A 12,798-nucleotide genomic window follows, 5' to 3' on the forward strand; every position below is an offset into this window, starting at 1 on the left:
AGGCACTACAGAGCGTAGTGCGAATGGCCCAGTACATCCAAGCTTCCTGCCATCCAGGACCTCTATACCAGGCGGTGTCAGAGGAAGGTCCTAAAGATTGTCAACGACTCCAGCCACCCTAGTCATAGACTTTTCTCTCTGCTACCGAACGGCAAGCGGTACTGGAGTGCCAAGTCTAGGTCCAAAAGGCTTCTAAACAGCTTCTACCCCCAAGCCATAAGACTCCTAAACATCTAGTCAAATGGCTGCCCAGACTATTTGCATTGCCCCCCCCCCCCCCACACACCACTGCCACTCTCTGTTGTCATCTATGCATAGTCACTTTAATAACTCTACCTCTATGTACATACTACCTCAACTAACCGGTGCCCCCGCACATTGACTCTGTACTGGCACCCCCCGTATATGTTGTTATTTTTTACTGCTGCTCTTTAATTACTTGTTACTTTGGTCTTTTATTCTTTCCGTATCTTTTTTAAACTGCACTGTTGGTTAGGTGCTTGTAAGTAAGCAATTCACTGTAAGGTCTACACCTGTTGTATTCGGCACATGTGACTAATAACATTTTATTTTATTTGAAGACTAAGCATCAGGTCACCCAGAGGAGTAATTGCTAGTGCACAGCTCAGCGCTTTCTCCTTTACCTGCTTTGCTGACGGACATTGAAAAACAGCCTCCCTGTTGTTGTTGTTGTGCAGACCAGAAACAATGGATCTAAACAATCACAAATATGCTGGTGAAAGCAGTTTTTTTGCTCATAAGATACAATGTAAACTCCTTACCAATAATGCTTTTCGTAACATAAAAGCCCTTCAGATATTGTCTCATGACATGAGACAACAGTGTGTCAGTGTATCTCTCATGACATTCATTGAGATATCCACACACAATTGTGTGTATCATAAACCAGGTCACTAGAACAAAGGCCATTACGAGTAATGATTGATGAAAAAATGCTTTCGTCAGCAAGTTTTCAAACCAGGTCCACGAGATAGAGAACATGGTGCCTGTGGCTGCCTCTCATGCTCACAAACACACTCAAATAGCACATATGGACACAAACACACATGACATGCACACGTGTACTACTTGTGATTCAGGGCATGTATTCAGGGTAGTAACCCTACCCTGGTCCCTATCCCCCTGTGGGTGGGATATGTCACATGACCATACCTCCGAGAGGCTCAGCTGTTTGTTACTCTAATTCTGTCCGTGGCAGCTGAGCACTGCCTGGGACACTATCCTAGATCCACTGGAGGTAGAGGGGTTAAATTTAGCCCCCGTGGTGCAGTAGGAGAGCTAATAGGGGGACCCTAGGAGAGGATGGGTAGAGGGGGATGGGGGATAATCTGAAGCAGCAATTCAAGGATATGTCCCACTATGGGTTGAAGAACCACAGGCTCTCTATACGGGGCGATTAGAGTCAGCAAGATTGTGTATGTGTGTGCATGCATCTGTTTGTGTCAATATGAGGGACAGAAAGATAAAGAACCAAAGTAAAGTGTGTGTGTGTAAGATCTCAATCCTTTCAACTAACTCGGATGCTGAATTTCACTGACAGAGAGAGAAAGCAACCAAAACAGAGACAGGAAATCTTCGGACACAGAACAGGAAAAGTGTTGGTTGAGCTGGGCATTGTCTCTCAGAAACGCTGTCAGCACTCTTACACTTACTCATCAGGGCACATGTGTGCACACACACACTTGTGTCCTTTCCTTCCTCAAGTACAGATCATCAATTAGCTGGCCAGAGTGTATGACGGTATCCCACAATCCTCCAGCAGAGAACATGACAGTCCAGCAGCCTGCCTCTCCACTGCTAATACAGTCTAGTCATGGCTCAAAACATTATAGTCGCGGCTCGATTCACCTCCCTGTTTGTCGTCCTCAGTTCCATTTAAATTCAGAAAATGAATTTACATACCAATGGAATTTTGAGTAGTGCCATCTATTAGCAATAAGGGATTTAGGAATTGGCTGAATTAAAATGCAACTGAGCTGATCCCTGCTTCCTCTTCCTGTTGACCCTCTATGGGGTTCTAAGAGAAAGACCAGCATTGATGGGGTTTCCTGAAAGAGCCAGATAGATGACTGACCTGATCATAAAAGCAAGGTTTGGAGAATGAACAAGAGAAGAATGGAGGTATGTGTCAGATCAGGATGTTGTGTTCCTCCCCCCATCCCACACACATACACACACAACCTCCGGGCTAGGTGTTTGAGTGGCTCACTGTTTCCTGGTTAGGAGAACACAATATCCAGAGCCTGGTAATGGAAGTTAGATGAATTGCTGACAAATCTGTATTCAGCAGCTCCCTTTCTCTTCCTCTGAAAGATTTATGACAGAGATTGATGGAGGGAAGCCTGAGAGCTGCCTCTGTTAGGGAGAAAGGGAAACAATGGTCTACTGACTGACAGAGAGAGAGACGTAAAACACCAAATAATGCACGCAGAGCAGAATTAGGCCGATGCCTGCTAATTATCAAAATCCAGAAAAGAGCCGTTAAATTCTACAACCACCTTATAGGAAGCGATTCCCAAATCTTCCATAACAAAGCCATCACCTACAGAAATTAGCTCTGTTCACAAACAGACCCCACAGAGCCCAAGGACAGCAACACAATTAGACCAAATCATATGAGAGAGAGAGAAAGAGAGAGAGAGAGAGAGATCCATAGAATCTAACCACTTCTGGGAAAATTGGGAAACGCTAAACAAACAACAACACGAAGAGTTATCTATCCAAAATGGAGATGTATGGATAAACCACTTCTCCATCTTTTTGGTTTTATAACAAAGAACAAACAGCAAAAACATATACATGATCAAATACACTGGATTCTCCAATTACATGGAAAGAACAAAAATGACACAATACAAACCCTCCAACCCAAAAAGGCCTTTGGGGTTGATGGTATCCTAAATAAAATGATAAAATATACAGACCACAAATTCCAATTGGCTATACTTAAACTCTTTAACATCATCCTCAGGTCTGGCATATTCCCCAATATTTTGAACCACCCCAATAAAACAAAGGTGGAGACAAATTTGACCCCAATAAAACTGCTGTTGGTGGAAAACATACAACATTATAAAATCCATTTCCACAAACAACAAGTGTGCAATAAAAATTGGCAAAAAACAAAAAAAATTCTCCACAGGACCGGGGGATGAGACAAAATCTAATTAAATCAAGTTTTATTGGTCATATACACATGGTTAGCAGATGTTATTGTGAGTGTAGCGAACTGCTTGTGCTTCTAGTTCTGACAGTGCAGTGATGTCTAACAAGTAATCTAACAATTCCATAACAACTACCTAATACATACAATCTAAGTAAAGGGATGGACTATGAATATAGAGATATAAATACACTGCTCAAAAAAATAAAGGGAACACTTAAACAACACAATGTAACTCCAAGTCAATCACACTTCTGTGAAATCAAACTGTCCACTTAGGAAGCAACACTGATTGACAATAAATTTCACATGTTGTTGTGCAAATGGAATAGACAAAAGGTGGAAATTATAGGCAATTAGCAAGACACCCCCAATAAAGGAGTGATTCTGCAGGTGGTGACCACAGACCATTTCTCAGTTCCTATGCTTCCTGGCTTATGTTTTGGTCACTTTTGAATGCTGGCGGTGCTCTCACTCAAGTGGTAGCATGAGACGGAGTCTACAACCCACACAAGTGGCTCAGGTAGTGCAGCTCATCCAGGATGGCACATCAATGCGAGCTGTGGCAAGAAGGTTTGCTGTGTCTGTCAGCGTAGTGTCCAGAGCATGGAGGCGCTACCAGGAGACAGGCCAGTACATCAGGAGACGTGGAGGAGGCCGTAGGAGGGCAACAACCCAGCAGCAGGATCGCTACCTCCGCCTTTGTGCAAGGAGGAGCACTACCAGAGCCCTGCAAAATGACCTCCAGCAGGCCACAAATGTGCATGTGTCAGCATATGGTCTCACAAGGGGTCTGAGGATCTCATCTCGGTACCTAATGGCAGTCAGGCTACCTCTGGCGAGCACATGGAGGGCTGTGCGGCCCCACAAAGAAATGCCACCCCACACCATGACTGACCCACCGCCGAACCGGTCATGCTGGAGGATGTTGCAGGCAGCAGAACGTTCTCCACGGCGTCTCCAGACTCTGTCACGTCTGTCACATGTGCTCGTGTGCTCAGTGTGAACCTGCTTTCATCTGTGAAGAGCACAGGGCGCCAGTGGAGAATTTGCCAATCTTGGTGTTCTCTGGCAAATGCCAAACGTCCTGCACGGTGTTGGGCTCTAAGCACAACCCCCACCTGTGGACGTCGGGCCCTCATACCACCCTCATGGAGTCTGTTTCTGACCGTTTGAGCAGACACATGCACATTTGTGGCCTGCTGGAGGTCATTTTGCAGGGCTCTGGTAGTGCTCCTCCTTGCACAAAGGCGGAGGTAGCGGTCCTGCTGCTGGGTTGTTGCCCTCCTACGGCCTCCTCCACGTCTCCTGATGTACTGGCCTGTCTCCTGGTAGCGCCTCCATGCTCTGGACACTACGCTGACAGACACAGCAAACCTTTTTGCCACAGCTCGCATTGATGTGCCATCCTGGATGAACTGCTCTACCTGGGCCACTTGTGTGGGTTGTAGACTCCGTCTCATGCTACCACTAGAGTGAAAGCACCGCCAGCATTCAAAAGTGACCAAAACATCAGCCAGGAAGCATAGGAACTGAGAAGTGGTCTGTGGTCACCACCTGCAGAACCATTCCTTTATTGGGGGTGTCTTGCTAATTGCCTATCATTTCCAGCTTTTGTCTATTCCATTTGCACAACAACATGTGAAATTTATTGTCAATCAGTGTTGCTTCCTAAGTGGACAGTTTGATTTCACAGAAGTGTGATTGACTTGGAGTTACATTGTGTTGTTTAAGTGTTCCCTTTATTTTTTTGAGCAGTGTATATGGATGAGCGATGACCGATCGGCATAGGCAAGATGCAACAGATGGCATAGAAATACCATATATACATATGGGATGAGTAATGCACGATATGTAAACATTATTAAAGTGGCATTATTAAAGTGACTGGTGATTTATTTATTAAAGTGGCCAATGATTTCAAGTCTGTATGTAGGCAGCATCCTCTCTGTATTGGTGACTGCTGTTTAACAGTCTGATGGCCTTGAGATAGAAGCTATTTTTTCAGTCTCTCAGCCCCAGCTTTAATGCACCTGTACTAACCTTGCGTTTTGGATGGTAGCGGGGTGAACAGGTTGTGGCTTGGGTTGTTGTTGTCCTTGATGATCTTTTTGGCCTTCCTGTGACAATGAGTGGTGTAGGTGTCCTGGAGGGCAAGTAGTTTGCCCCCGGTGATGCGTTGTGCAGACCGCACCACCCTCTGGAGAGCTCTGCGGTTGTGGGCGGTGCAGTTGCCGTATCAGGTGGTGATACAGCCCAACAGGATGCTCTCAATTGTGCATCTGTAAAAGTTGGTGAGGTTCTTTAGGTGACAAGCCAAATTTCTTCAGCCTCCTGAGGTTGAAGAGACGCTATGCCTTCTTCACCACACTGTCTGTCTGTGTGGGTGGACCATTTCAGTTTGTCTGTGATGTGTACGCCGAGGAACTTTAAGCTTTCCATCTTCTCCACTACTGTCCCGTCAATGTGGATAGGGGGATGCTCCCTCTACTGTTTCCTGAAGTCCACGATCATCTCCTTTGTTTTGTTGACGTTGAGTGAGAGGTTGTTTTTCTGACACCACACTCCGAGTGCCCTCACCTCCTCCCTATAGGCTGTCTCATCGTTGGTGGTGATCAAGCCTACTACTGTTGTGTCATCTGCAAACTTGATGATTGAGTTGGAGGCGTGCATGGCCACACACTCATGGGTGAACATTGAGTACAGGAGGGGTCTGAGCCCGCACCCTTGTGGGGCCCCAGTGTTGAGGATCAGCGAAGTGGAGATATTGTTTCCTACCTTCACCACCTGGGGGAGGCCCATCAGGAAGTCCTGGACCCAATTGCACAGGGCGGGGTTGAGACCAAAGGCCTCAAGCTTAATGATGAGCTTGGAGGGTACTATGGTGTTGAATGCTGAGCTGTAGTCAATGAACAGCATTCTTACATAGGTATTCCTCTTGTCCAGATAGGATAGGGCAGTGTGCAGTGTGATGGCGATTGCATCGTCTGTGGACCTATTGGGGCGGTATGCAAATGGAGTTGGTCTAGGGTGGCAGGTAAGGTGGAGGTGATATGATTCTTGACTAGTCTCTCAAAGCACTTCATGATGACAGCAGTGAGTGCTACGGGACGATAGTCAATTGGTTCAGTTACCTTGGCCTTCTTGGGTACATGAACAACAGTGGCCATCTTGAAGCATGTGGCGACAGCAGACTGGGATAGGGAGAGATTGAATATGTTCATAAACCCACCAACCAGCTGGTCTGCGCATGCTATGAGGACGTGGTCAGGGATGCCGTCTGGGTCAGCAGCCTTGCTACCCAGAAACTGTGGATAGATGGTGGAATTCGCGCAAAACTGAAAGCGCGAACCACCGCATTTAACCATGGAAAGATGACTGGGAATATGGCCGAATATAAACAGTGTAGTTATTTCTTCCACAAGGCAATCAAACAAGCAAAATGTTGGTATGGGGACAAAGTGGAGTTGCAATTCAACAGCTCAGACATGAGACGTATGTGGCAGGGTAAACAGGCAATCATGGACTACAAAACAATCAGCCACGTCACGGACACCGATGTCTTGCTTCCAGACAAAGTAAACACCTTCTTTGCCTGCTTTGAGGATAATACAGTGCCACCGACACGGCCCGCTACCAAGGACTGCAGGCTCTCCCTCGCCAACGTGAGTAAGACATTTAAAGGTGTTAAAAAACTTCTTCAGGCTAGGGTCCTTTTTCTCAATTTCCGCCTTACTGGCGTGCCCAAAGTAAACTGCCGGTTGCTCAGGCCCTGAAGCCAGGATATGCATATAATTGGTACCATTGGAAAGAAGATACTTTGACGTTTGTAGAAATGTTAAAATAATGTAGGAGACTATAACACAATAGATAAGGTAGGAGAAAATCCAAAGAAAAATCAACCGGAAAAAAGAAAAAATTGAGAGCCCATGCTCTTACAGTGGAGCGTATAGGGAAATAATCAAATCTAGCACCCAGTATGCAATTCCTATGGCTTCCACTGGGTGTCAGCACTCAATGTTCAAGGTTTCAGGCTTGTTTCTTCCAAAACGAGTAAGAATAATGAGTTTTACTACAGGGACACAGTCTTGGAAACCCGTCATGAAGACAACGTGCACCTGCTAATATTGGTTTCCTATTGAACATACTTCTTTCCGTATGAAATATTATAGTTTGATTACATTTTAGGGCATCTGAAGATTAGATAGAAACATATTTCGACTTGTTGAACCAAAGTTTAGGGGTAGATTTTCGGATTCCTATCTTGGCATGTTGAACGAGTGGATTACTCAAATCGATGGCGCCAACTAAACAGACTTTTTGGGATATAAAGAAGGATTTTATCTAACAAAACGACACTACATGTTATAGCTTGGACCCTTTGGATGACAAATCAGAGGAAGATTTTCAATAAATAAGTGAATATTTAATCGCTATTTGTGAATTTATGAAACCTGTGCCGGTGGAAACATATTTTGATGTGGGGCACCGTCCTCAAACAATCACATCGCATGCTTTCACTGTAAAGCCTACTGTAAATCAGACAGTGCAGTTAGTTTAAGAAGAATATAAGCTTTCAACTGATATAACCTTTCTAGGACATGCGTTCCGCTAGCGGAACCCCTGACAACATTCCGCTGAAAAGGCAGCGCGGGAAATTCAAAAATATTTTGGGGAAATATGTAACTTTCACACATTAACAAGTCCAATACAGCAAATGAAAGATAAACATCTTGTTAATCTACCCATCGTGTCCGATTTAAAAAATGTTTTACAGCGAAAACACAACATATGATTATGTTAGATCACCGCCAAGTCCAAAAAACATAGCCATTTTCCCAGCCAAAGATAGGAATCACAAAAAGCAGAAATAGAGATAAAATTAACCACTAACCTTTGATGATCTTCATCAGATGACACTCATAGGACATAATGTTACACAATACATGTATGTTTTGTTCGATAATGTGCATATTTATATCCAAAAATCTTAGTTTACATTGGCGCCATGTTCAGAAATGCCTCCAAAATATCCGGAGAAATTGCAGAGAGCCACATCTAATAACAGAAATACTCATCATACACTTTGATGAAAGATACATGTTTTACATAGAATTAAAGATACACTTGTTCTTAATGCAACCGCTGTGTCAGATTTCCAAAAAACTTTACAGAAAAAGCACACCATGCAATAATCTGAGACGGCGCTCAGATATAAAAAACATTTCTCCGCCATGTTGGAGTCAACAGAAATACGAAATTACATCATAAATATTCCCTTTGAAGTTTATCAGAATGCACTCCCAGGAATCCTAGTTCCACAATAAATTGTTGTTTTGTTCGATAAAGTCGATTATTTATGTCCAAGTAGCTACTTTTGCTAGCACGTTTAGTACACATGTCCAAACGCTCGCGCAGATCCAGGCGAACTCGGACGAAAACTTCAAAAAGTTATTACAGGTCGAATAAACTGGTCAAACTAAGTAGAGAATCAATCTTCATGATGTTGTTATCATAAATATCCAATAACTTTCCAACCGGAGAATTCCTTTGTGTCTCTAGAAGTAATGGAACGCAAGACGATATAATTTGGACAGTTCACTCTGGGCACGCTATTCATCCAAAGTGAAAATGCTGCCCCCTATCCCTAAAAAGATAAGACACTTGTATGTGCCTAAATGTTTAATATCCATAATTTTTATGATTATTTATTTGAATTGAGCGCCCTCCAGTTTCACCGGAAGTTGTCCAGCTAGCGGGGCGCCTAGCCTGAAGAAGTTTTTAATAGTCACAGTGGGTACAACATCTCCAATACACCGTTATAAATTCATTCACCGTATTAATCTATATAATTCTCTGAGGCTACCCAGAATATCCCAGTCCGCGTGATCAAAACAATCTTGAAGTGAGAATTCCGATTGGTCGGACCAGCATTGAATGTCACGGGGACATCCTGTTTGAGTTTCTGCCTATAGGACAGGAGGAGCTAAATGGAGTCATGGTCAGATTTACCGAAGGGAGGGCGGGGGAGGGCCTTAAATGCATTGCGGAAGTTAGAGTAGCAGTGATCCAGTGTATTGCCCGCACGAGTGCTACAATCAATATTCTGATAGAAATTAGGGAGCCTTGATCTGAAATTTGCTTTGTTAAAATCCCCAGATACAATTAATGCAGCCTCAGGATATATGGTTTCCAGTTTGCATAGAGTCAGTGAAGTTCCTTGAGGGCCGTCTTGGTATCGGCTTGAGGGGGGATATACACAGCTGTGACAATAACCGACGACAATTCTCTTGGGAGATAATATGGTCGGCATTTGATTATGAGAAATTCTAGGTCAGGTGAACAAAAGGATTTGAGTTCCTGTATGTTGTTACGATTACATCATGAGTTGTTAATCATGAAGCATACACCCCCGCCCTTATTTTACCCAGATACAGTGGGGCAAAAAAGTATTTAGTCAGCTACCAATTGTGCAAGTTCTCCCACTTAAAAAGAAGAGAGAGGCCTGTAATTTTCATCATAGGTACACTTCAACTATGACAGACAAAATGAGAAAAAAAATCCAGAAAATCACATTGTAGGATTTTTAATGAATTTATTTGCAAATTATGGTGGAAAATAAGTATTTGGTCACCGACAAACAAGCAAGATTTCTGGCTCTCACAGACCTGTAACTTCTTCTTTAACTTCTTATGGCTGCAAGCCCGAAGCCGGGCACAATATGACAACAGCCACTTCAAGTGCAGGGCGCGAAATTCAAAATATATTTTTTAGAAATATTTAACTTTCACACATTAACAAGTCCAATACAGCATTTGAAAGATAAACATCTTGTGAATCCAGCCAACATGTCCGATTTTTAAAATGTTTTACAGCGAAAACACCACGTATATTTATGTTAGCTCACCACCAAATACAAATAAGGACAGACATTTTTCACAGCACAGGTAGCATGCACAAAGCCAACCTAACTAACCAAGAACCAACCAAACTAACCAAGAAACAACTTCATCAGATGACAGTCTTATAACATGTTATTCAATAAATCTGTTTTGTTCGAAAAATGTGCATATTTGAGGTATAAATCAGTTTTACATTGCAGCTACCATCACAGCTACCGTCAGAAATGGCACCGAAGCAGCCAGAGTAATTACAGACACCAACGTCAAATACCTAAATACTCATCATAAAACATTTCTGAAAAATACATGGTGTACAGCAAATGAAAGACAGGCATCTTGTGATTCCAGCCAATATTTCCGATTTTTAAGTGTTTTACAGCGAAAACACAATATAGCATTATATTAGCTTACCACAATAGCCAGAAACACAAGCCATTCCCCAGCTGCAAAAGTTAGCGATCGTAACAAACCAGCAAAAGATATATAATTTTTGACTTATCTTGATAAGCTTCATCAGATGACAGTCCTATAACATCAAGTTATACATACAATTATGTTTTGTTCGAAAATGTGCATATTTGAGCTGAAATCAGTGGTTATACATTGTGCTAACGTAGCATCTTTTTCCCACAACGTCCGGATATTTTTCTGGCACTCACATATTCTGACCAAATAACTATTCATAAACATAACTAAAAAATACATGTTGTATAGGAAATGATAGATACACTATTTCTTAATGCAATCGCCGTGTTAGAATTCTAAAAATAACTTCATTACGATATGCAGTTTACGTTATGGCGAGAGCGTGCCCAAAACCTGGCCGCAACCTACTAGTACAACATGTTCGACAGATATATGAAATAACATCATAAAATGGGTCCTACTTTTGATGATCTTTCATCAGAATGTTGTACAAGGGGTCCTTTGTCGGGAACAATCGTTGTTTGGATTTAGAATGTCCTCTTCTCCAGTCAATTAGCACGGAAAGCTAGCAAAGTGGCGCTAAGCTCTCCTTCCTGAACAAAGGCACACAACGCAACACGCCTAACGTCCCGAATAAATTTCAATAATCTAATAAAACTATATTGAAAAAAACATACTTTACGATGATATTGTCACATGTATCAAATAAAATCAAAGCCGGAGATATTAGTCGTCCATAACGACAGCTTATCAGAAGGCAAATCCAGGTCCCTTCACACGCTCTCCAGAAAACAGGAAACTGGTGACACGTCATGCCGAGAGCTATTATTCGACCCCAGATCAAGTTACACACTCCATTTCTTCTCTCACTGCTTGTCGACATCTAGTGGAAGACGTATGAAGTGCATGTATTCTAATAAATATCAAGGACCTTTATAGGCAGGGCCTAGAACAGAGCATCGATTTCAGATTTTCCACTTCCTCAAAGGAAGTTTGCTGCAAAATGAGTTCTGTTTTACTCACAGATATAATTCAAACGGTTTTAGAAACTAGAGAGTGTTTTCTATCCAATAGTAATAATAATATGCATATTGTACGAGCAAGAATTGAGTACGAGGCCGTTTGAAATGGGCACCTTTTATCCGGCTACTCAATACTGCCCCTGCAGCCCAAACAAGTTAAGAGGCTCCTCTGTGCTCCACTCGTTACCTGTATTAATGGCACCTGTTTGAACTTATTATCAGTATAAAAGACACCTGTCCACAACCTCAAACAGTCACACTCCAAACTCCACTATGGCCAAGACCAAAGAGCTGTCAAAGGACACCAGAAACAAAATTGTAGACCTGCACCAGGCTGGGAAGACTGAATCTGCAATAGGTAAGCAGCTTGGTTTGAAGAAATCAACTGTGGGAGCAATTATTAGGAAATGGAAGACATACAAGACCACTGATAATCTCCCTCGATCTGGGGCTCCACGCAAGATCTCACCCCGTGGGGTCAAAATGATCACAAGAACGGTGAGCAAAAATCCCAGAACCACACGGGGGGACCTAGTGAATGACCTGCAGAGAGCTGGGACCAAAGTAACAAAGCCTACCATCAGTAACACACTACGCCGCCAGGGACTCAAATCCTGCAGTGCCAGACGTGTCCCCCTGCTTAAGCCAGTACATGTCCAGGCCCGTCTGAAGTTTGCTAGAGAGCATTTGGATGATCCAGAAGAAGATTGGGAGAATGTCATATGGTCAGATGAAACCAAAATATAACTTTTTGGTAAAAACTCAACGCGTCGTGTTTGGAGGACAAAGAATGCTGAGTTGCATCCAAAGAACACCATACCTACTGTGAAGCATGGGGGTGGAAACATCATGCTTTGGGGCTGTTTTTCTGCAAAGGGACCAGGACGACTGATCCGTGTAAAGGAAAGAATGAATGGGGCCATGTATCGTGAGATTTTGAGTGAAAACCTCCTTCCATCAGCAAGGGCATTGAAGATGAAACGTGGCTGGGTCTTTCAGCATGACAATGATCCCAAACACACCGCCCGGGCAACGAAGGAGTGGCTTCGTAAGAAGCTTTTCAAGGTCCTGGAGTGGCCTAGCCAGTCTCCAGATCTCAACCCCAAAGAAAATCTTTGGAGGGAGTTGAAAGTCCGTGTTGCCCAGCAACAGCCCCAAAACATCACTGCTCTAGAGGAGATCTGCATGGAGGAATGGGCCAAAATACCAGCAACAGTGTGTGAAAACCTTGTGAAGACTTACAGAAAACGTTTGACCTCTGTCA

This window comes from Salvelinus namaycush, chromosome 2 (genome assembly GCF_016432855.1).
Source record: "Salvelinus namaycush isolate Seneca chromosome 2, SaNama_1.0, whole genome shotgun sequence".
Lineage (NCBI taxonomy): Eukaryota > Metazoa > Chordata > Actinopteri > Salmoniformes > Salmonidae > Salvelinus > Salvelinus namaycush.